Below are 25253 nucleotides of genomic sequence, written 5' to 3'. Positions count from 1 at the left end.
CCATTTCTGTCCTTTATTATGCCCATCTTTGCATGAAACATTCCCTTGGTATCCCTACTGTTCTTGAGATCTCTAGTCTTTCCCATTCTATTATTTTCCTCTATTTCTTTTCATCAATCACTTAGGAAGGCTTTCTTATCTCTCCTTGCTATTCTTTGGAACTCTGCATTCAGATGGGTGTATCTTTCCTTTTCTCTTTTGCCTTTAGTTTCTCTTCTTTTCTCAGCTATTTGTTGAGGCCTCCTTAGATAACCATTTCTCTATAAAATGAGCATAATAACCTCAAGAGTTGGCTTTGGGGATTAAATGATATAATCTATGTAAAACACTTAGACCAGAACTCTAAGCACTATGATCAGTACAGTAAGCACCAGAAGAGTTGGCTGTTTTCAGTTACTAACAGCCTGACAGGTAGTTAGCCCTCAATAACCAGGGGTAATGGCGGTAATGGCAACCTCCTTCAAAGGACGTCTGCCAGGACTGTTGTGTTCAGTGCCCCTGATCCCACAGCAGGCCACTGTCAACCCATGCCCCCTCCGGAGACTCCCACCACTCATAGGCAAGTCTGGTTCAGTCTCTGGTGGGCTCACTGCTCCTTTCTCCTGGGTCCTGGCACGCACAAGGCTTTGTTTGTACCCTCCAAGAGGGCATACGAGATGGCGGAGTAGAAGGACGTGCACTCATTTTCTCCTGTGAGAACTCCAAAATTACAACTAACCACTGAACAACCATCAACAGGAGAATGCTGGATCCCACCAAAAAAAGATACTCCATGTCCAAGGGCAAAGGATAAGCCCCAACAAGATGGTAGGAGGGGTGAAATCAGGTTTAGAATCAATCCCCATACCCACCAGAGACGCTCGGAGGGCTCAAACAAAACTTAGTGTGCACCAGGACCCAGGGACCCCACAGAGAACGAGACAGACCTGCCTTTGTGTGTTTGCCTCCTGCGGAGGTGAAGGTCAGCAGTGGCCTGCCGCAAGGGCAGGGGCTCTGGGTGCAGCAGACCTGGGAGGTGTGGCGTGTGTCCCAGACAACCCACAAACTGGAGAAAAAGTATACCAAACAAGTTTTCACTGTTGTGGAAGTTCTACGGCCCACAACATATTTCCCAACCTGGGTTACCAAAGGGGAAGGGAGGGAGGGAGAGAGGGATATTTGAGATTAACAGGTATGTATTTAATATTCCATTATAATGGAAAATAATATGAAAAAGAAAATTTTATATGCATACATATATACATAAATATATAAAACTGAATCATTTTGCTACTTATCAGAAACATAACATTGTAAATCAACCATACTTCAATTTAAAAAAAGATAAACTATCTACCATCATCTATAAAATAGTGAGGTTCTCATATGCCTGGGAACTAGGAACTGGACTAGGTCATTTTCACATATCTTTACCTAATTTAATCCTTACAAGTAGGGTTTATGGTCCTCATTTTGTAGCTTTCTCCCACACAAGATACAATCTATGTTTCAATGCTTTCACCCCTGTTTGGTACCAAGATTAAGAGGACCCCCTCCTACTATGAATCTAAGAATTACCCGAAAACGTAGCGAAGTCAAAAGACTGGTCCCCAAGCTGGGAGTCCAGTCTCCAATTTTCATTTGAAATCCTTTTAGTAACTTGTTCCCATCACAGATCCAACAACTGAACATATCTGCCAAATTGTACTTAAGCACTGATTCATTTCTTTCGTTTTAATTGAATTTAATCAATTTAGTTTTGGTTTTTAATAAAATTACTTGTTTTAATTTTAAATTAAAGACATAAAATATAATGCCAAATTGACGTCATTGCAGATGAAAGCAAAAAAAAAAAAAAAAAAAGATTTAACCTCTAAATATTTCAGTAGGTACTTCCTATAAAGCAAGGACACTCTCATCATAACAGTACAACCATTAAACCCAGGAAATTAATACATCACTACCTTTTAATCTACAGTCCCATTCAAAACTTGTCAATTGTCCAAAACCAAAACCAAAATTTCTGGCCCAGAATAGCATTTGGTTGTCACATCTCTTCAATATGAAATAGTTTCTCAGTCTTTCCTTGGCCTCCAGGACCTATGACAATTTGAGGAGCACAGGCCAATTATTTAGTAAAATCTCCCCAAATTTGGGTTTACTGATGTTTCCTTCTGATTAGATTCAGGTTATTCATCCTTGTTAGGAATAGCACAGAAGTGATACTGGTTTCTTCTCACTCCATCATACCAGGAGGCACAATTTGTCACATTACTGGTGATGTTCCTTTTGATCCCCTGTTTTTTAAAATGCAGTATGCTCTGCCTTATTTAATGAAATGTGGACTGAGTAACTCTGGGTAAGTGTGAGTAGACAGTGTCCTGAGTTAGAGCCCTGGCTCACTGGCCTGATTCTGCCACTGTGTCCAGCCTCGGACGAGCCACTTGCCCTCTGGACTTCAGTTTTCCCAGACGGTAAAGACAAGAACATTGGAGCAGCTACTCTTTCAAACCCTCCCAGCCCTGCCTCCTTGGAATTCTGTACACAAGTGGCCTTTTCCCCTCACTCATAGCCCGGCTGCTTGTCCTCAGAATAGCACAGATAACCCTGGGCATGGAAGACCCTCCTCACTGTGTTGGCCTCAGCCATGCCTAGCAAGTCATAAAGCCCCTTCTGTGCACCCAGTACTATGTTAAGTGTGGAGAGGTTCAGAAACGAATGACATTATTCACAGCTGCAAAAAATGTAACTATAGAAGCATTTTAATCATATATTTTCTGCTGCTGCCACTGCTGTTTCCAATGTTCCTTTATCACCATTCTCCATGACTATTCAATATAACCATATAGAAACTAACACTTCCTTAGTACACAGACATCGGAATACTTTTATCTCCCAATTTCCATTTAACAAATGGAAACAATTTGCCTAAGGTCAAAAGTTGACCTTAGAGAGTGACAAAGCAGGACATCAGGACTTCCAGGCCCTAGAATCTGAGTTCTTTGGCCATATCATGCTCCCTTTAACCCTGTTTGCTTTGAAACCGGCTATGCTAGTTATCTATAGCTACATGACCAACCACCCCAAAACTTAGTGGTTGAAAACAGTGTATGATCCTCCCCCATGGTTCTGTTGGTCATCTAGGCTCAGCTGGGCAGTGCTCACCTGGAGTCTCCTGTGTGGACACCAGGAAACTGCAGCTGAGGCTGAGTCTTCTGAAGACTCAGCTAGGCTGGATGGCCACATCACACATTGCTAGCAGTCAATGCTGGCTGTCAGCAAAGAGCTCAGCACGGGCTGTCAACCAGAGCACTTTCATGTGGGCTCCCTCTGGGGTTCTGGCTTCTCCCAGCAGGGCAGCTGGACTCCAAAAGGGAGTTTGCTGAAAACAGTGTCCCAGGAAACAAGACTGAAACTGCACAGAGCTCCTGGTGACCGAGCCCCAGAAGTCAGGCTGCATCACTTCCACTGTTTCCTGTCCACCAGAAACAAGCCGCTGAGCCTGCCCAGATTCCAGGAGAGGGGACTGCTTGCAGGTGTGAAGGCTGGGAGGGGTGGCTCCTTAGGAGGACATCTTTGGGGACAAGCTATCACATTCCCTCACCCCATAGTGAATTACAAATTATTTTAAATTTTCTTTATGATATTCTAAATATCCTCCCATATATATATTTGTAATGACAAAATAAATATATTAAAACATATAATAATACATAATAAGTATGCCAAATACGTATTTATATTATACATTTATATGTGTGTGCATACACACATATGCCACTAGAAGAAAATGTGTATTTTTTAAATACTTCTCCATCTTTTCAAAATGGACATGTATTGCTTTTAAAATAAAAATATTTCTAAAGGGACTAGTTAACTACCTCACAGAAAATACCCATTTTCTGGCCAAGTCAATCAGATTTAAGGCATTTTGCATGACCTCAAGCTTCCCAGGTGCTAGTGATAAAGAACCTGCCTGCCAATGCAGATAAGAGACACTAGTCCGATCCCTGGGTCAGGAAGATCTCCTGGAGGTGGGCATGGCAACTCACTCTAGTGTTCTTGCCTGGAGAATCCCATGGACAGAGGAACGTGGTGGGCTACAATTCACAGGATCTCAAAAGAGCTGGACACGACTGAAGCAACTCAGCACACATACCAGGCTCTTTAAGAGTCTTCTTAAAGTAGCCAGAGTTACTCATTTTTATACTCTTTTTCCTAAGACAAGTCCTTCTAGAAACTTCTACCTTTCTCCTACTTCACCATAAGATGGTTTTCTGGGTTTCCAAATATGTGTTTTTAAAAAAGAAAAAGCAGACAATAAGCTAGGAGTTACTCTCATCTGGTTTCTTTTTCCTATTACTTGTTAGTTGCCAGGTCATATTCGACTCTTTTGCGACCCTATGGATTGTAGCCCACCAGGCTGCTCTGTCCATGGGATTTCCCAGGCAAGAATACTGAAATAGGTTGCCATTTCCTTCTCCAGGGGATTTTCTTGACCAAGGGATCAAACCCTCGTCTCCTGCACTGGCAGGTGGATTCTTTATGGCTGAGCCACCTGGGAAGCCATTCCTGTTATTTATCTAATTGCATATATGCTATATTTTCCCCATCTCCTCTTGCCGAGGACATCTTGGAAGTTCGAGGCAAATGGCAGGTGCTTTGGGAATATGAGCAGCTTAGAGAAACCCTCAGGTCTATTGGGATGAGCCTCTCAGAGGCCAAATTGCATTCTTAGAGCTCCAGGCCTAGAGGAATCCCCAAAAGATCAGCTATAAGATACACGAGGATGGGAGAGCACAAACAGGAAAGCTCAGGCAAGGGAGATATGGCCCAAGGCAGAGCAATTCTCCCCACCCCGTCAGGTGAGCAACTACATAAACCTCTGGTGGACAGTGATGGCTGAAGGCAATAAGATGCCACAGCCCCCGACACAGAGACCATATAAACCCAACACCAAAGGCAGCCAGGGGGCCTCCCTCCGAGTCATGTCCACCAAAGGACACTGGGGAGCCTGGACTGGAAACTTCTGGAACTGAGTATGGAGAGAGCAGGGAACACAGGCAGTAGATGAAGAAAGAGGCACTGAGTTCTTGGGCCGCCCCGGCTTCCCAAAGGAAGGCCAGCGCCAACCACACGGTGTCTGTGAGCAGAGTCCACACGCATCAGAGGCTCTGGGAGCCTGAGGAGGCTGATGTGTTGAGTCAGTTGGTGCTATTTTTACCCAGTCACTTTCCAACTATAAACCCACACTTCACATTTCATTGTTTGGGGTGGATTAAGAAATTTGACTTGGCCTTTCTTGTGGTTTAATTTCCTGAATGCCTGCATCAAGGAAAAAGTTCGGCATTCCTATGGAAATATATGACATTTTAACCTTTTCTTGGCATGAGGGTGTCCAGGGATTGGAGGCTGGCCTGTTCTCTAAACCTGTACTGCTCTCATTAAGCAGGGAGGCCACGGTCTGCCCCTTTTCTCCCCTATTCAGAGGTCAGGGATTACGGTCCGGCTCCTGGAATGCTGGGTCAGGGCAAATGTACCTTATGAATATTCCAGTCCAGCATTAGGAGATGAAGTTTCCCCTGAACAATTCATCTAACAGTTACCTGTGACATTATTCAAGTCCCCAGTGACGAACATTCAAATAAAGGGTCTGGTAACTGTCAGTGAGGAAGAGTTGAACAATCTTAAAACTATTTCCGAATGATTTTTCAACTATAAAGCCAGAAGTGACTGTGTGGTCACAGAAGCAGTGAACACATACCAAGAAAAAAAGAATGCTCCTTTTCTGTGGAAGACAGGGCAAGTTTTACCTCTTTTTAAAATACTTATACCTCCACTTACATCTGAAGTACAGCCATGATGCTTGGTAACTGAAACTCCTTGAATATAAACAAGGTCTCTACAACTTTAGGGTCTTCCTGACTGTCAAAAGCACTTAGAGCTCAGGCAGAGCTGTGAGGTTCTAATCAAGGGCAGAGCTTTCTCTTTTTTGAAAGAAAAATCTGGACCTACACCAAATTTTCCTTCTGCATCTAATGAGAGGCTTCAGATGCTGTCATAAAAATGGAAACTCAATATTGCTAGAAGCAAACCACTCAGGAGGGAAGAGGCTCCCCTAAGAAGCTGATCTCTAGGCACTGCCTGGCATGAGCATAGCCGAGCACTCCCTCCAGGCCCAGGGCAGTGCCACACCAGCCCCACCGAGGGACTGCCCCTCCAGCAGCACACACAGCCAGAGCCCCCTGCACACAGTTCTAGGACACCAGACACCTCCCTGTTCACGACAAACAGATCAGCATTCTTTTGATGGGTCAACAAATAGTTATTATCCCCCGCTGTATGCCAGGCACTTCTCCCCACTGCAGACACAGCAGGGAAATGGGAGGCCAGGGCTCCGCTTCTGTGTCACTGTCAGTCTGCACAGGACGACTTCAGACAGCAGGAGGGGCTGTGGGAATGAAACTCAGTGTCGGGGCAATGTGACACTGTAGGGGGGCCCTGAAACAGGGGATGCAGAGAGGGCCATTGGAACAAGCAGCACCTGAGCTGAGACCTTCAAGATGGGGAAACGGAAATGCAATGATCTGGAGGAAGAGAAGGCAAAGGGAGCAAGAGTGAAAACTCAGGGAATACCTTTGGCACATGTGAGTAAAGAAAGGGGAGAGAAGTGTGGCAGTCGGAGCCAAAGGGCAAAGCAAGTACAAAACCTGCCAGGGGCTTCAGGCAGGGCATCGGAGCAGCTGGATTTGACAACGTCCCCTGCAGAAGGCAATGGACACCATCACGAGAAACGCTGGGCTGGATGAAGCACAAGCTGGAATCAAGATTGCCAGGAGAAATATCAATAACCTCAGATATGCAGATGACACCACCCTTATGGCAGAAAGTGAAGAGAAACTAAAAAGCCTCTTGATGGAAGTGAGAGAGAGAGTGAAAAAGTTGGCTTAAAGCTCAACATTCAGAAAACTAAGATCATGGCATCCAGTCCCATCACTTCATGGGAAATAGATGGGGAAACAGTGGAAACTGGCAGACTTTATTTTGGGGGGGCTCCAAAATCACTGCAGATGGTGATTGCAGCCATGAAATTAGAAGATGCTTACTCCTTGGAAGGAAAGTTATGACCAACCTAGACAGCAGATTAAAAAGCAGAGACATTACTTTGCCAACAAAGGTCTGTCTAGTCAAGGCTATGGTTTTTCCAGCAGTCATGTATGGATGTGAGAGTTGGACTATAAAGAGCTGAGCACCAAAGAATTGATGCTTTTGAACTGTGGCATTGGAGAAGACTCTTGAGAGTCCTTTGGACTGCAAGGAGATCCAACCAGTCCATTCTAAAGGAAATCAGCCCTGGGTGTTCATAGGAAGGACTGATGTTGAAGCTGAAACTCCAATACTTTGGCCACCTGATGCAAAGAGCTGACTCATTTGAAAAGATCCCGATGCTGGGAAAGATTGAAGGCAGGAGGAGAAGGGGACGACAGAGGATGAGACGGTTAGATGGCATCACCAACTCAATGGACATGAGTTTGGGTGGGCTCTGGGAATTGGTGATGGACAGGGAGGCCTGGCATGCTGCGGTTCATGGGGTCACAAAGAGTCAGACACAACAGAGCAACTGAATTGAACTGAACCTGCAGAAGGCAATGGCCACCCACTCCAGTGTTCTTGCCTAGAGAATCCCATGGGCAGAGGAGCCTGGTGGGGTCACAAAGAGTCGAACATTACTGAATGACTAAGCACCACTCAGTAGACTTGGCTCCTCTCTGTGGCTCTGTCACCACCCGGCTGTCCTGGTACCTAATGGGACATGCCACTTGGGCTCTCTGGGCTGTGCTCCCAGCAGCTCAACTTGAAAGGTGTATCCCACTGCTGCCGCCCACTTCATCACCTAGCCTCTGTGAGGCTGGGGTCAAGCCAGAGGATTCGCTGCCTATTCCTGGAGAAGACAAAGCCAGGAAGGCTTAGGGCCACGCGCTCTCTCTCCTTGTCATGGTGGACTGGGTCTGACCCTGGCCTGGCTCTCCTCTGTGCTATCACAGCAATTCCTTTCCTCTCACCAACTGAGCTGAGAAAAGCTGCACATTCAGGCAAACCAAGGCATAATGAGGGTGGGAAAATGACACCAGGAGTCCCCTCCACCTTCCATATGTTAATACCCTGGAGGGATCAGGTTAAATGATCACTAAGAGCAGAAATACCTGAAAAGTAGCCACAAAAGGACTATCTGCAGTCTAACAGCCAACTGGCAAGGAGTAGGGGGTGAGTGTCTGTGCATATTAATTCATTCAATTATTAACTGACTAAACATATAATACCTGGCACTCTGATTTGGATAAGCAAAACAAGGTCCCTACCCTCAAACTGCTGACAGACTAGTGGTGGAAATTAATTAACAACAATAAGGATCCCAGGAAGCCGGAGCCACATGTCCAGGGAGGGAGAGGCAGTGCTGTGGGTGCAGTGAGGAGGCTGCTTTGCAGAGAGATGGTATTTGCAGGGGGAAGGGAGGCAGGTTGCCTTCGTCTGCTCCAGCTGCCTAACAAATGCCAGGGGGACCTAAACCATGGACACTCATTTCTCTGTTCCGGAGGCTGGAGGCCATGAGCAAGGTAGTGGCAGATTCGGTTTCTGACGAGAGCTCTCATCCCAGATTGCAGATGCCACCCTCTCTCTGTGAACTCACAGGGCCTTTCCTCTGGGCTCACTCAGAGAGACAGTGCTCTGCTGTGACTCCCTCTTGATAAGACATCAATCCAATCAGGAGGCCAGGACCCCACCCTTATAACCTCATTTAACCCTAATGACTCCCAATAGCCCCATCTCCAAATACCATCACATTGGAGGCTAAGGAATTTGAGGGGATATAGTCCGGTCCATAACAGACTTTGAAAGGCAGATACGAAGCAGAGTCTGTCTGTGTGGGAACAGGCATTAGAGAAGGAGAGACCAGCAAGAGCAAAGGCAGGGACATGAAAGCCTAGAAGGCTTGCTGGGAGAGCAGAGAGTGAGACAGTTTGCCTGGAGTAAAGGATATATGAGGGGCGCAGGGGAAGATGAGGCTGGAAAGGCAGTCTGGGGACACTTAATGGAAGATTCCCGTGCCAGGTCCTGGCAGGAAACCAGAGAAGTTACTGATCACAAGACTAATAAGATCAGGCCTGCAGAAGGCACAGCCCTCCCAAGCCAGACTGGGGAGGGAGACAGTTAAAAGGCAGAGGCAAGAGGCGAGACCAGAGAGGTCTCTGCTTTAACATCGCAGCTCAGAATGGTCTGCTGCTGCAGACACATGAGTGTAAGCTTCTTTGGGACTGTCTGGCTGGACTCACCCAGTTTGGTAGGGAACAAAGTTGAGGTCCCTTTACCTGGGGCTGTGAGCCCCAAACTCCCCACTGGGTACCAAGAAATCACACGAGTCTCCTGACAAAAACACTTCTCTGCTCTCAACTGCCCAGTGGGGACAATGCACACACAGCCACCTGCGGCCACAAAGACGCGGGGCTCCAAAGAAAGCATCCCAAAGACATGGGCACTCTCTGCAGCTAGGCCGAAGTTAACTGCCTCTCACCTGATCAAACCTCCCTAAGTCCATCCCGGCTGACTCCAGAGATGGGGAAACTTCAAGACCAGAAGGAGAGCTGCCCAAGCCACTCGCTGCCCTGCTCTCCACCGGGCTGTCGGCTGGATGGAAGGGGGAGCGGCCACCAGAGGCCCCAGGGAGCTGGACACACCCTTCGAGCCTCAGGCTGCGGTCCTAACAGCACAGACCAGACCCTGCGGTTTCCCGAGGGGCCAGTGTCACTCACAGGGTGGCAGTCATGCATGCTCTGCCTCGCAGTGGTGGAATCCACTTCCTCACCTGCAGAACCCCTCAGGCCCCCATGGGCTCTCACCCTACAAGCACCATCACAGCACACACGCCAGGGAGGCAGCTGACCTCAGGGGCTCCCGACACCAAACAACACTGAGGTTTATGAGAGCCGGCAGAAGACCATCTCCCAAGGCGCCCTCAATATATGCCTAAGACCTGGCATGAAACTGTATTTTATTAGCTGGATTCTATATTCTCTATGATTAAAAGCATCATTTCAATGTTCTTTCACTTTCTGTCTGGATTTCAAATATCCAGTGAGCTTCCCATTTCTCCCAATTACCTTCCTCCACCACTTCACCATGGCAGTCAAACAACACAGGCTCATGTGGGCTCCAGGGAATCACAGTTTAAAGGGTGCAGCACTGCCCCTCCCCACTGAGCACTCACTCGCCGACCAGGGAGCACCAGCTCCAGCCACAGAGCCACTCCTATCATCTATCAGAGGCCACACCTGCCTTCCCCTGAAGGAAAGGGACCAGGTGTTACTCTCGTGGTGTCGTCCACAGGTTCTGTCGTCCACAGAACCCATGTCAGCAGGGATGCTGTCGACACAGCCTTTGGCTTTCTCACTTTGCAGGGGGCAGAGTCACAGGAAACCCATGGCACAAAGAGGACCCAGATCACATGGATGCTGCTCTGGCGGTTTGTTTTTTTTTTTAATGCAGACTGGAGATCATCCCAGGGATTCCCAGGTGGCTCAGTGGTAAAGAAGCCACCTGCCAATGCAGGAGACGTGGGTTTAATCCCCCGGTTGGGAAGATCCTCTGGAAGAGGAAATGGCAACCCATTCTAATACTCTTGCCTGGAGAACCCCATGGACAGAGGAACCTGGCAGGCTACAATCAGTGGGGTTGCAAAGAGTCAGACACTGAGCATGCATGCATGTGGATCATCCTATCCATCAGCTTCTTAAAAACCAGGTCAGAGCAGCCAAGAAACAGCCTTGCCACTGGCAGCCAGAAAGAGCTCATTCTCCCTTCCCCATTTCCATCTCAAATCCCTAGACCTTCAAAAGAGGATAAGCCTTTCACTTCCCTCCATGAAGGGCTGAGGAGGAGGGTCCTGGACTGAAGAACTCTGCAGACCAAGTCCAAAAATTGCCCTAAACGCTCTTGCTCTATACACCCCATTCTCCGTCCCCTTAGGACTTTTGTACAATTTTCAATTACACATTTAATTGTTTACTTATTTAGGGTCAGCCCCTCCAGGGTGACTGTAGACGCAATGAGGGTTTATTAACATTAGCACTGAGCACAACACTTGACACATTCAACAACTACTATTTTGAAATACAAGACCTTCCCAGAACCAGATTCACTTGGGAGAGAGCTATTCACTTAAGGGGCTCTGTGTCTCATGGGGGTGACTATAAAACAGTCAGTCCTCAAAGCCAGCAGGGCTGGGTCCTCAGGGCCACAGAGGTGGGCAGTGAATTCTGCTAGGGAGAAGAAGGTCAGAGAAAGACACCCAGCAGATAACACTGAACCCATGCCCTTAGAGGACAAGTGGCAAGACCTCACTGGGAACAAAAGGGGTCTCGGGTTGACAGAGCACAAGGCAAAGCCAATTAATGGGAAAGGAAGCCAACTGAGCACTGAAGCAGGATCCTGGAGGCCCACAGGCCGGTGTCACGGGGTCTTACAGGGAAGGGAGTCCATTTACCAAGCAGAATGAAAGTATTTAAATTTTTTTTACAAGAGGGATGGCCATGCAGTGTGCACTGACTGAGCCCCAGACCTGTGGACAGGAACCGGGGGCAGAAGCCATCATGAGGCACGTGTAAGGCATTTCATGAGGCATATAAGTCAAATTACGATGCTGTGCACCTTAAATGTAGAGCTATGTGTCAATTATATCTCAATAAAACTGGAAGAAAAAAAGAAAACTGTACATATAATTTTGCCTATTGCCAAACAAGTAAACTCATTTAATACCTAGAAAAAGAGAGAGAGGGACAGAAGTATAAAGAACTGGTGAGGCTTTGTGACAATCTAAGGGGGAACAAGGAAGGAAGGGAATCTAAGATGAACCCTTTGTTTACGGCTCAGGCAACCTATCATTTGCCAAGATAAGAAGGGCAAATTTGGGGAGAGGAAGACAGTTGTGGGCTGCGTGTTGACTTTGCTGTATCTGTGGGTATTCAGATGGGGATTTCCAGGGCCAGTGCCAACTAACACTTCTTTTAGAAATTAATTTATTCATCTTAATTGAAGGATAATTACTTGACAGCATTGTGGTGGTTTCTGCCATACATCGACATGATCAGCCACAGGTGCACGTGTCCCCCCATCCTGAACATCCTAGCCCTGTCCCTCCTAACCCTCCAGGTTGTTCCAGAGCACCACCAGCTTTGAGTGCCCCGCATCATGCATCGAACTTGCACTCTCATCTGTCTAACATTTGGTAATACACGTTTCTAATACTATTCTCTCAAATCATCCCACCTGGGCTTCCTTGGTGGCTCAGCTGGAAAAGAATCCACCTGCAATTCGGGAAACCCAGATTGGCAAGATCTCCTGTAGACAGGAACGACTTCACACTCCAGTATTCTGGCCTGGAGAATTCCACGGACTGTACAGTCCATGGGGTCACAAGGAGTTGGACACGACTGAGTGACTTTCACTTTCACGCTTGTTCCCACGTAGTCCAAAGGTCTGTTCTTTACCTCTGTGTCTCTTTTGCTGTCTTGCCTATAGGATCATAGTTCCTATCTTTCTAAATTCCATATATATGCAGTAATATACTGTATTGGTGTTTCTCTTTCTGACTTATTTCACTCTGTATAATAAGCTCCAGTTTCATCCACCTCATTAGGACTGAGTCAAATGTGTTCCTTTTTATAGCTGAGTAATATTCCATTGTGTATATGTACCACAGCTTCCTTTTCCATTCTTCTGCTGATGGCCATCTAGGTGCTTCCATGTCCTAGCTGCTGTAAACAGTGCTTCAATAAACACTGGGGTACATGTGTCTCTTCCAGTTGCGGTTTCCTTGCCTGTGAACCATCAGCATGCACCAGCTCTCTGCCACACTGGTATCACTTGATTAATTTCTCACGTCTGTGAAGCTCCCTTGGCTTCCCCAGTCCCTCACATTCAGAGAAGAGCTGACACTGAGGAGGCTGGAGACCTGGAGGAGAGCAATGTCAGTTTGTGTCTCCAGCAGAGCCTGCGTGCACTGCCTCCCCTGTGCCCACCTAGAGACTCTCAACAGGCAAAAGGTAGAAGTTTGCGGCTGGAACCAACAATGCGGATAGCTCAGCAAGGAGAGGCAAGTCACCGTTCCTATAGCAACACTCCTTACCTCACAGGACACATGCCTACATTTTCTGCTGAAATGTGATGTAGGATGTAGGACATGGCCAGCTACTCAGGACCAGTGGGAAGGGGCTCTCAAAACCCTCACTGCTGACATCCCCTCTCCAGCACAGCAGGGACACCATGCCACCTCCTCAGGCTTCGAGCCTTCCTCAGGCTGGAGCAGGTGTCCTCCTGCCAAACCCCTCATCCTCGTGTCTGTGCAGAAATACTTGCTCCCATACAGTATTAGTCGATGTAATTCTCCCGTACGCTCATGGCATGAATTAGGCATCGTGTGTCTGTTGGGTATGTGCTGTGTCTCACCCTCCTTCCATCCCCAGCCCAGGGAACAGGGTCTGAAGAAGATCCTTGACTGCAAGATGACCTCAAGGGCATGAGGTCAGGATTCTCTCTGCAGACTTCCTGTGTCAACTATTTCCACAAGGACTTGTTAGAAGGTAGAGCAGCAGACCCATCAGGCTCAAGGTCAGGAAGCAAAGAATGGTTGTGTGACTCCACTTTTCAATATTTCAGTGTGGACAGCATTCAAGCCTCATCTTCCCCTTCCACCCCAACACCGAGACAAGCGGACAAGAAAGCCCAGAGGCGCCTTCCTTTGATGCTGGTGGGATGTTCAAACCACACCAGTCCTGGCCTGTGCAGAGCCTTCACTCCAACTGCACCCACAACCATCATAAAACCCCACACCTGTCTCCTTTCCCTACTCTCTTAAGTCATTCTAAGACCAGTTCAGGAAGCCTGCCCTGCTCTCTCCAGGAAATCTCACTATCTGCTCTCAAATCTGGGGGTTCTATTCTGGTACAGGAGCGACCACAACAAAGGGGATATACAGAGATCTGCTGTGTCTGTGAGCACTGCACCCCCAGCAGGACGCAGCTAAGACCTCCTGCAGCTCCATCCACAGAGGCGAATGAGAATACCACCTTGCTCCTTCCTCTGGTTTGCATCTGCCCCTCTCCCAGTGCCCACCTCTGAAGAACTGTGTTCCGACCTGGGCCCCATATTTGGAGGGGGGCAGAGACCAACGGGAGCACCCCAGAAGCAGGCATCTGGACTGTGAGCAGTCTAGAAATGTTTCCTGTGGGGAGCACACGAGGAAACCGGGGCTGTTTCCCCTGATTGAAAGCCTCCTTTGAATTTTTAAAAGAAAGGAACTAGGCTTCTTCACTGAGGTCAAGAGTTGGTATAAGCACCAACAGATAAAAGCAGGTTTGGGACAATGTAAGAAAGAACTTTCTAAAACCAAAACATGTCTGAAGATGAAAGAGGCTGCTCCTGGTGCCGGCAGCTCCCTGTCATTAGGAGTCCAAGCAGGCTGCACTGGACAACCTCACGCTCTAGGGATGCCGTGTGGGAGATTCAAGAACTGACAAGGGATCAAACCTTCTGGTTTTTTCCAACCCTGAAATTCTCTGAGCCAACACAGCTACTCCCTTATGTCCACTAAAAACTGCAGTGTTCAATAGTCTGACCAGAAAAAGGACAGCGAAGTTCAAGGACTGGTTTGCAGTCACATCCTATTTCAACTGAACCTGAATCTTGGCCAAAGAATCAGTTAGTTAAAGAGATCTCTGTGTGTGTGTATATGTGTATGTGTGTGCAATCACACACATGTGCATCTTCATGGGAGCTGGTGAGGGGTGGGGATAAATGGTGATGAGACACAATCCCCAGTGTGGATACTATTAGGTCACAAATGGATAATCGACCCCAAGAAATAGAAACAAACTAGTCTGACATGGCCAGAGGAAAGCAGCTTCTTTATAAATGGGGACCCAATTTCATCCTTCCTGTGACGGAAACACTAAAAGGTGATTTCCCAAATTTCATTTAGAGTACCGAAGGTGTGGGACAAATTGCAGAGCAAGCCGCAATTACCAACGATTTCCTGTGTGGCTTCTGCCCCAGGAAGCCCCGAGTTTGCACCCTTCACGCTGGGTGACTGGTGCGCCTCTGAGAACGCTGTGCCCCAATGTGGCACCTCACTCTCCCTCTCCCTCACACAGGGCAGCCCAGGCCAGGACAGAACAGGACAGGAGTGGAGAGACAGAGCTGCTGGCGAGGGGCAGGGATCTCTGAGCAGCACCAAGGAGCAATCTGGGCTCTGGGGGTCCCTGGGAGAGCACTCTTGACCTTGCAGAGGGAGAAGGGGAGCAGGAGAGGTGCATGGAGGGAAGGGGGACACACAGCATGTCTGGGAGGGTCTGGCTCAGACCCCCAGATCTGCACTGAAGCCAGGCAGGGGGTGGCAAAGACAGTCCCTCAGTAACCAGACACCACTTCCACCCTGGAGACCTGGCTGGTCAGGGTCAGCATAGAAGGAGTCCCAGAGGTTTGGGGAGGATTTATTCCTCTGGCCCCCCTGGTCCTCAAGACTTCTTTCCTTTGACTGATGCCTCCCCTGATTCCTGAGCCATTTCCTGTTGCTTTTCTCATTTCATCACTCCCTTTTGAACTATTTCCTGTTTCTTTTCTTTCTATGGGGTCTGTATTCCTTTTCCTGGCTCTGTAGCCCTTGGAAACAAGCAAACAAACAGATAAGGGTCAGCCTCTGGGGACAGTCCCTGAGGCCCCTCCCAGCCCCAGAGCACGATATGGGCCCGTCTGGCCAAGGGGAGCAGCCTGCGCCACTGCAAACGTGACCAAGCTCACGGTCCAATGACCCCGCACATACCAAGAGCAGACTGGAAAGGCGTCCGTTGCCCCCCACCCCACGACTGCACATCTGCTCACCAGGAGCAAGAGCAACGCAGGCACCCCTTAGAAGAAACCACAAGATCCCTATTGCGAGCACAGGATTTTGTATATAAGAGGTTTTCAAGGTGATATAAGACTTCAGCTGTAAAAAAAGTAGGACATGATTCATCCCTGCTTGGCTAATGAGAGTTGATCACAAATCAAAGTATAAAATGTGCAACTGATTCTAAAGAGCTAAAGTTTACACAAAAGACTTGGGGTGAAGATTTCCCTTGTGTCCAATGGGCCCATCTAATGGGCCAAGTATTTAGAAGTTAGAGTTCATTTTCTCTAATAAAAGAGAAATAAAAGTTTTCATTCATAAGTCAATGCTTGGAAAAACTTTGCCTGTGCCTCTCTGATGAGGGTAATACCTATGTGAATGAGGACAATTTCCCTCTTTGCCACCAAGGAACTGAATTTCCCTCTTCAGCCACTGGCCACCAGACGGAAGAGCCACTTCTGCAAATATGCATGTCTTTATATCTTTTACTATGAGACCTAAGCTTTTATTTTCTATACATTTACTTCCTGGCCCTGAGTCTCTATTTGCTTTTATTTTTTAAACTTTGTATTACTGTAGTGAATACCACAGACACTATGAGGAATAAGGCAAGAGGTTATGTAAGAACATGGTGATAAAAATCAATGATAATTGTAAATTATCACTGTTTGAATGGCTACCATGTGGCAGATATTGTTTTAAGATCTTTCTGTTACATACATTCATTTGGTTGTCACAACAAGCCTGGAGATAGGTATGTTATTATTATCTTCCCTTCACAAAGGAGGAATCTGGGCCTGGGGTGGTTATGTGTCCACAGGCATCTGGCAAAGCTAGAGTTTGAATCACCAAAGTTCTCTTCTATTGCCGTACACCTATCCAATGAGCTATACATGGAAATAGAAGGGGGAGGCCAAGGAATTGCCTAGTTAACTAACAATGGTTAAGCTCTCAGGCTAAATGCTGATGTTAGTTCCAAAGGAGCTGTAGTCTTTTTCTTGATCGCCCTGGCCCCAAGATCTCCAGTGAAATGGGCTACTACAAACACACTTTCCATCTCAAGGGACGCCCCACTTCTCTGGGCCAATTCCAGACCAGTATGACTGCTGCTGCTGCTGCTAAGTCACTTCAAACGTGGCCAAATGTTGAGGTCCTGCCTTGTGCCAGACACTGTGAAGAGAACATTAATTAATCCAAATCCCCTGATTCTTAGTCATCGTCTTCCCAAATATTGTGCCAGCCACTCAACCAGGTATGTGCTCGTAGGCAAAGCACTTAACCTTTCTGTGCTGGACTTTTTCACATTTAAGATGGAAAACTCAGTACCTACTTTCTGAGCTCACACGGTGGCTGTATGGATTAGCGGTTAGCACTCAAAGCACTGAGAACAGGGGCTAGTATTCGGTCATCGTTCAGTTAATGTCAGCTATTGCTGCTGTTGCTGCCACTATTAGCAGACAATGAGAACTACATAAAGCAACCTATTTATCTATCAAAGCAATAAAGGTAGCTTTTACTCTAGAAAGGACTGGAAGCTTCATCCTCAAGGTTCTAAGTCTCAAATCACACTTCAAATAAATCAGCCAGCCCTGGATGCAAGTGGCAGAGCCAGACCCACTAGAGGAGGAGGGTGTGTTACTCCCACGGCCAAAACTTGCAAACAGTTCTGCAGAGGAGAAAACATCCTGCTTGTTTTTCCGTCTCCTTCCTCTTCTTGGAAACCAAGAAATAAGCCAAGGTCTGCTTTCACCATTAAGAGGTGAAGATAATAAGAAAAGTCTTGGTGGAAGGAAGGAAATTAAAACAAAAAAAAAAGGAACAAAAGACCTTACACATTTTTCATCCCTTTATGTGAAATCTATTTTTTTCTCCCAACAATAACAACGACCTCCCTATAGAAGGTCAGAATTTAAAGCATTAAGCTAGGTCTGCCAAAACAACGTCCTAAACCCAAAAAGATTTACTGAGAATTTTCTAATGTGTTTGGTGCTAAACTATGTACTGAGGGTAAGGGAACTCCCCCAAATAGAGAGCAAGCAGAAAAAAATTAACCATGTTATTAAAGATTACATCATGTTTTCATTCATTTCATCTCCTTTATTTTCTATAAAGCCCTGTCAGGTACATATTATCATCTTTATTTTACAAATCAAGAAGCCGAGACTCAGGCATGACAAATAAATGATGATATTCACACAACCAGTGGATAGCAAAGCTAGGCTGAGGTTCAGGTTTGGGAACTCTAAATTTATCACTGTGTTCCACCTACTGTCTGCTTCCCACTGAACTCCTGGGATTCAGACTGGGATTGGCCTGCTCTGAGGCTCTCTGATGGGCTTCCCAGGTGGCGCTAGTGGTAAAGAACCTGCCTGCCAGTGCAGGAGACGCAAGAGAAATGGGTTTGATCCCTGGGTTGGGGAGATCCCCTGGAGGAGGGCATGACAACCCACTCCAGTATCTTTGCCTGGATAATCCCATGGACTGAGGAGACTGAAGGGCTACAGTTCATAGGATCACAAAGAGTCAGACACAACTGAAGCAACTTAAGACACACAGGGCTCTCTGAAAAAATGGCTTTCATCTGCTGCTGCTGCGTCACTTCAGTCGTGTCCGACTCTGTGCGACCCCATAGATGGCAGCCCACCAGGCTCCACCATCCCTGGGATTCTCCAGGCAAGAACACTGGAGTGGGTTGCCATTTCCTTCTCCAATGCATGAAAGTGAAAAGTGAAAGTGAAGTCGCTCAGTCCTGTCCGACTCTTCGCAACCCCATGGACTGCAGCCTACCAGGCTCCTCCATCCATGGGATTTTCCAGGCAAGAGTACTGGAGTGGGGTGCCATTGCCTTCTCCGTTCATCTGCTATAGCTACTGAAGAAAGGCAAGTCATTTCTAGAAACCCAGGGAACTCAAGTCCCTGCAGACTGGAGTCACAGCTCTGCTATGGTTGTGAACAAGGAGGAAGTAAACTTGCCCAGAGCCCAGTTGTTACCCTTGTGCCCAGGAAAGGGGTAATTTGGAACCAACTCAGATCCCAGCCCTCAAAACACCAGTAGTTGAAGGGAACTTGTATGATGGTTGAAGGCCTAACACTTCCCAGAGTCAAAGAGCTCTGTGATCTGCTTGATGGCCCTGGGTCATCTGTGAGACATCTGACTTTAAGAGAGAAGCCATCATCCTACATCTTGGAATAAAAATCTTCTGTAAGAGGACAGACTGAGTTTATCATTTAGAGAGGGGGAGAAGGAGAAAAATAAGGATAAATGCTAATGATCTGCTCTGTGCAACACTCCCTGGCATACATAAATGTATTTAATCTCCATGATGGCCCCCCATGAGGTCCAGCAGGGACAGTCAGAGCAAGATACACAGATGAGCCCTGCGCCGAGGCCACCTACGGAGCAGCCCATCTGGGCTCTTCTGTTACCAGTGAGTTAATTCAGGGCCAAGGGACAAACAATAAGCTTGGTGACTGCTTCATTTCTACAGTGACAGACTACACCTACAGAATTTTTCAGATACCACCTTCCCCAAAATGCTAAGTGTAGAATGCAGCACTGGCTGTTAACACGGTGTATGAAGCCCTCCACACTTTAGTCGATTTCCTTTTGGATTTCAAACTGTCAAATGCCACTGGATCATAACAAGGGGCCTAACAGAACAGCATCCATCGTTCTTGCCTTTACCTTTAAGCCGAAAACATGACTGAAATCCCAATTCCCCCCAGTGATCATCGCCATACCTTTAGACCAAGAAATGGCCTAATTCTGGAAGTGTAGGAAAACCCTCAGAATGAGTCAGAAGAACCCCTGCCCTCAAGAAAACCTGATGAGTCTCTCTGATCCGGGTCTACTTACCCAGATACAAGGCCACTCCCTCTTCAGGTCTCCCTGGACAATCAACACAACCCCCTCACACTCTCACACAGCTTGTAAAACTTCCAATATTCAAATTATCACAGACGCTGAGGGCTGAGAAAATATTCTGAGGAAATTACCATTCCTGAAGGAAGTGTCTAGACTTCAATTAAGGAAAAAAAAAATCCAAAGCTCCTCCCTCATGTCACGTTACTCTTATCTTTACCAAGAAAATGGACTCCATTAAAAAGAAGAGTTTATATATTCCTGCACCTTAAATAATTCTTAGGCTTCATTTTCTCAAATGCTGGCTATTTTGTATGGCTCACCTTACAGGCTGTACAAATCAGAAGTACAAGGAGGGCTTGATGTCCCTTATGGCCACCCTTCCACAGAGAGGCAACAGCTTCACAAATAACCTCACTCCAATTAAAGCAAAAGAAGGGAGGAGGAAAGAACAGAAAGGGGGAAAGCAATGAAAGGATGGGGAGCCCTGGAGTATTAAGGAAAAAGGACTGTTTTAAGAAATACAGAGCAAGCCAGGTTCACTGTCTCAGAACTTAGAAGAATAAGAAATGGATAAAAGCAGCTTGAGAGGGGAATAGTCCATCATAATCTTGTGATTAGCAGAACTCAAAGCTCTGCGCACACCTGCAGGGAGCCGGGAGGAGTAACAGCCTGGCCAGGACCGTCTGCAGGGCCAGCGCGGGGACGACAGACACACCTGAGCAGAAAGCCAGCCGCTAGAACCTTTGAATCCTGCCGCCAGAGCAAAGCTGTGTTCCAGAGGAGTTTTCGATCTGTTTTTGTTTTTTCACTTTGGTCTCTGAAATCCCTTAATGACCATGGGTAATGAGGTCAATTTGTGCTAATTTATATAAAGCAGCTTTCTGGCTTTAGAGCTGGGGCACAAATGACTGTGGCCCTCCTCTCTGAGGTCATGGAGTTAAGAGGACTGGGCTGACCTGGCCACAGGGACAGGCACCCCCACCCTCCAGATGCTGAGGGGCGTGGTGGGGACAGTAGCTTCACGGTCTTCCTTCAGGTCCTTCTTGAATATTCAAAGTGAGCCTTGACTCATCCCCCTCACTGGCAGCTCACATTCTCCCTGCACCTATCAACCCACCTCTCCATTCACAACAAGCCCAGAAGCCCCTCTCACCTGCCTCCCTCCTCTCCTTGGTCACTTTCACTCAGGTCTGTAATCTCTTCACTTTCCCATGAAGGGCTTCTCGTCCCTTAGCCTCTGAAGACTTGAAACCAGAGCTTGCCAGCTCCACGGTCGCTCTGATGCCTTCCCTGCTAACCTTCCCCCTTACTTAAACATTCCAAGCCACTTTCCTCCCGAACGCCTGCACTGGCTTCTTCAGCTGCCTTCTGGCACACACTGTTTCCCCAGAACTTGAAAGCCACCGCGGGACTGCTCCCCAGACTACGTCGCCGTCCTCTTCAAAACCTTCCAGTGCTGGCTCCCCGACCACATGCCACAAAGAGAACTTCTCACTGGGCTTTGATGTGCTCCATGGGGATCCTCAAATTCAGGCCATTCTCTGGTCCACCCCACAGAAGAATGCAGGGAAAAGCACTTAAGTCACTAGATGGAAATGCAAACCACGTTTACCCCTTCCTGAAAACTCCATCAATGGTTCCAAACACTACTGTCTCCAGGATAAAGTCCCCAGCTCTCAACCCTGCGTGGCCTGGCCCCACCCACCCCTCGAGCCCTGGTCTGCAGTTCCCTGGGCTCCACACTGGTCAGGCCTCCACATTTAGGGCACATCCACCCACAAAGCCTTTGTTTCCGCTATGCTCTCAGACTGTAGCCCTTCTGCTCTGCTTCCCGGCCCAGCTAAGTCTCACCCATCTGTCAGTTTCACCTTAAATGCCATTCTTAACACACCCCCAAACACACACCCTGAATCCCCACTAACACAGCACCTGCAGCTCCCCTCCCTGCCTCTATCACAATGGCAATTAATGAACCACCTGCTCAGTTATCTGATTCATACGTGTCTGCTCTGTGCACCCCATGAGATCAGAGGCCACATCTGTTTTTCTAACCCCTGTACCCCAGCACTTACAGCAGGATTTGGCTCACAGTTGGAATTCAATAAGTCTCAGCTAAATGAGTGAGGGAATGAAGTCTAGTGACAGCTCCTTCCTCTACCTGAGTTCTCTCACAGTCATTGTTGGCTGAAGTTTTGCTTCTCATTCCCCTGACTTCCTCTACTGTGTTCTCTCTTTCAGTATCTTCTCCACAGGCACTACGCCATTCAACTTTTCCAGGAAATTCCAGATTATTTATGTAGCACTGAGAGGAACCATAAGACAGTCAATCAGAAAGGCAGTCTCCCCCAGTATCTTGACCTAATGTTGACTGACTCAGGAGCTGGAGCATAGAAGGAGAAAGAAATGGGCTTCCACCTCTGGAAGCTATTCCACTAAGCTTCTCTGGTTGTAATTGCATTGCACGCAAACTGAGGTAGAATTCCAGTTGGCTGGAACTTTTCATTTGTAGCCAGAAGTAAATGATGCAGGCTGCATTCCAGTGAACACGCTCTTAAGTTATGGGAAGACTTGGGCTAAGGACATGTCTGGATATGATTAACAAAGTTGTGCACTTGTAAATTAGATGAATGCCAGGAAATATTTAAAACTTCCCTTTCTTACTAAACACTTCAAAGATGTGTCCTTGTTTATTGTCAACCTTTTATTCCCCAATTAAAAAAAAGGGAGGGCAAATTCTTTCTCTCTGACAAAGGCCCCACCAAAGAAAGTCACTGTGATATTAAATACATCCCAAGGACATGAGTTCAACTAACGCCTTGACTAGCTTCCTTGGTTCTAAATTTAGAAGAGTAAACTCTTGACTCTAGGAAAGGTTTGATTTCAGAGATACCACTTCTAAACAGGAAAAAAGTCTAAGGGACAGAATTATATTAGCATACTTCCCAAAGCTATAGTTAATAGAAACAGTCTCTAGCCAGCTAGCTGCAAATGTAGGACTTGCCCTTTACTCTTTGGGGAAGGAAATCCAGGAAGCAAGACCGAAACAATCTTTTCTGTTGGCTGGAGAAGACTGCGGGCAGCAGGGCCACAGGGACGTGTATTCCAGCAACGGTTATATCTCACATGCAAACTTTCTTCTGCAGTTTCCTCTCACTTCCTAAGCTGGGCAGACAGTGACGTAAGGTATGCTGGCCCCAGGGACCTCTCTAGAAATCCAGACTCCTGCAAAGGCACAGATGAAATAAACCCTGCCAAGCACTTCCCAAAGATGCCTCCTGGGTACACATGGTCTTTCTGATTTTAGACCCCAGGAATCAGAGGCTTTGATTGCCAGCCAGCACTGGGTGATTATACGGGCCCATTCAATTATATGGGCTATTCATCTCGAGGTTCAACAGCCAAACATGCTTGCTCCCACTTCTGTCCATTGTGCACTGTCTCAGAATCATAGAATCTTAGAATTGGAGAGAGAAGTTTCTTCCAATCCTCACTCCATCCAGCACTAACTCCAACACTTTTCGATTTAACTTGATGGAGACCTCTCAGAACTAGGCAGGGCAGCCTGGCAGAACAGCATCAGACTGACCAGAGTTCAAGCTCTGCTCTGGTTTTCACCAGATGTGTGATCTTGAGTCACTTCCTCTCTGAGCCTTATTTTCTTCACACAATAATAGTAAATAATAATGATGCTGATATCCATTGAGGACTTACTATGTACTGGGTTACTATGTTGAGCACTTTACACTGATTAGGTGATTCAAACCTCCTGAGAACCTTACGAAGTGAGTACTACATTTTCCCCATTTTACATAACAAACCAAGATCTAAAACATATGTGATGTGCCCACTAAGCTACACAGGCACAGGAGCACTCTATAGTTATCCAGGTTTTAATGACTGCATCAGAAAAAGAATCTCAAAACAAATAACCTAATCTTTCTCTTAAGAACAAATAGAAAAACAAACTAAAAACCAAAGCAATCAGAAGAACGTAAATCAAAAAGAGTACAGAAAGAAAGGGAAGTCGCTCAGTCGTGTCCGGATTCTTTGTGACCCCGTGGACTGTAGCCTACCAGGCTCTTCCATCCATGGGATTTTCCAGGCAAGAATACTGGAGTGGGTTGCCATTTCTTTCACCAGGAGATCTTCCGGACCCAGGGATTGAACTCGGGTCTCCCGCATTGTAGGCAGACGCTTTACCATCTGAGCCACCAGGGAAGTCCCAAAAAGAGTATAGTGGAAATCAATTCAAGAGAAAACAGAAAAACTCTAGAGGAAAAACAAGAAACAAAAAGTTGGTCTTTCTAAAAAAAAAAAAAAATTTGACAAATCCTTGACTAGACTGATAAAGAGGAGGAAAAATAGAGAGACGGGAGACAAATACTATTAAATGATAAATGAAAAAAGGGACACCATTACTAATCCTATAGAACAACTTTATGCCAACAAATCAGACAACTTAGAAAAATGGACATCTATAGAAATAACATAAATTACCAAAACTGACTCAAGAATAAATAGATGATCTGAGTAAGTCTGTAATAAGAAACTTATTTCATAACTTAAAATCTTCCCACAAAGAAAAGCACAAACCCAGATGATTTCACAGGTGAATCCTATTAAATATTTAAAGAAGAAATAATACCAATCCTTTGCAAAATCTTTCAGAAATTAAGAGACAGTTTCCAACTCATTCTATGAGACCAAAAAACCACAGAAAAATTAATTTTTAATAAAATATTAGTAAATCCTACCTTCCAACTCAATCTATGGAACCAAAAACATCACAGAAAAATTTAATTTTTAATAAATTACTAGTCAACCCTACCTACCAACATATAAAAAAGATTATGCAGGATAACCAAGTGAGAATTTATCCCAGGAATGCAAGGTTGACTAGGGAATTTCTTCAACCTGATAAAGGGCATCTATCAGTCTTTTTAAAAAACCTATAGCCAACAATAATACATAGCGAGACTGAATGCTTTCCTCCTAGAATTGGGAACAGGACAACAATGCCTGCCTTCGCCACTTCTATGCAATGTTGTACTGTAATGGAGTTTCAAGCTAAGACAAAAATATTATGAATCATTATCACCTAATTAATTAAAGGCATCCAGATTGGAAAAGAATTAAAACTGCATTTTTTCACAGATGACATTATCTTGCATGTTAAAAATCCCAAGGAATCCAAAGGAAAACTACTAGAATTGATCACCTTCTGGAGGTCCAACTTCCAAATTCTACCTCATTTGGAGGCGAGAATTTCAATATGTGACATGTGGACAGGCATAAACATTCAGTCCATTGCGCCTAAGAATCTACCCAAGAAAAATGAAAACTTGTTCACACAAAATGCATGCATGAATGTTCCTAACAGCATTATTTATAATAAACCAAAACAGAAACAATCCAAATGCTTATCAACTTGTGAATATATGAACAATATGTAGTATATCAACACAATGGAAT

General features: G+C 46.3%; 1 protein-coding gene across 2 annotated transcripts in view; it reads right to left on the bottom strand.

The window, feature by feature from the left end:
* The window catches only part of XXYLT1 (xyloside xylosyltransferase 1), a 173927-nt gene that overhangs the window by 86938 nt on the left and 61736 nt on the right, over positions 1–25253 (bottom strand). The window lies entirely within an intron of this gene.

Source organism: Bos indicus, chromosome 1, assembly GCF_029378745.1.
Source record: "Bos indicus isolate NIAB-ARS_2022 breed Sahiwal x Tharparkar chromosome 1, NIAB-ARS_B.indTharparkar_mat_pri_1.0, whole genome shotgun sequence".
Classification (NCBI taxonomy): Eukaryota; Metazoa; Chordata; class Mammalia; order Artiodactyla; family Bovidae; genus Bos; species Bos indicus.
Note: the sequence above shows the minus strand (reverse complement) of the source record. Positions and strands in the feature narration are given on the sequence as shown.